Source organism: Catharus ustulatus, chromosome 10 (assembly GCF_009819885.2).
Source record: "Catharus ustulatus isolate bCatUst1 chromosome 10, bCatUst1.pri.v2, whole genome shotgun sequence".
NCBI classification, from domain to species: domain Eukaryota; kingdom Metazoa; phylum Chordata; class Aves; order Passeriformes; family Turdidae; genus Catharus; species Catharus ustulatus.
The window spans coordinates 17,976,743-17,977,574 of record NC_046230.1 but is presented as its reverse complement, the minus strand read 5'-3'; positions in this window follow the sequence as shown (position 1 = coordinate 17,977,574).

Genomic DNA, 832 nt, shown 5'->3' with positions numbered 1-832 from the left:
CTCCCATGAGGAAGCATCTTGTGGGTAGGGGTAGTGGCCCTAGGAGAGATGACTTCAGGGTGCTCTCTGTATGGTTTCAGCTTGGCCAGGATCACAGCATTCTCCCTGTCTGTGTGGTGGAAATCGTGGTGCAGGTAGGGTGAGTAGGCTTCTGATACAATGAGATCGGATGAGTAAGGTAGGATGGGATGCATGGGGTGGGCTGGGTGAGATGGGTTGGCAAAGGGTGGGATGCATGAGAGATGCAATGGGACTATAGAGAATGGGATGGCAATGGGTGGCACAGGTAAACCAAGCTGCCAGTAATGTAGCACAGAAGGGCCCACGGCCCCGTCATCACACACGCTATCGAGCTCACGCATTCGCCCGCACGCGGAGCGGCGGGGGACAGGGCAGTGCGGGCCGGGAGCGTGCGGGGCAGGCCGGGAGCGCGGTCCCTTTAAGAGCCCAGTTCCGCGGGCGGCCGCTGGGTGGGGCGCGCTCCCCGCCCTGCGCCTGCCGCGCCAGGGGGCGGGGCCACGGGGGGCGCGCCGGGCAGCGCCCGCCCCCTCCAATTCATCTTTCCGCTGAGGCTCCGCCCCCGCTGCAGCACCGCCCAATCGGCGCCGCGCTCGCCGTCGCTAGGGGCGCCGGGTTGCCAGGGGCGGGGTGATTGGCGGACGGGCCCCGCCCCGCCCGGCTCAGCAGCGGCGGCGGCGGCGGCGGCGCCAGAGCGCGAGCGTGGCGCGGCGGCGAGAGGAGCCGCGCGTGGCGCCGAGCTCGGGACTGCCCGGCGGGGCCGCCCGCACCGCCCCCGCCATGGCCGCGGCCCGCCCGGGGGCCCCCCCGCCGC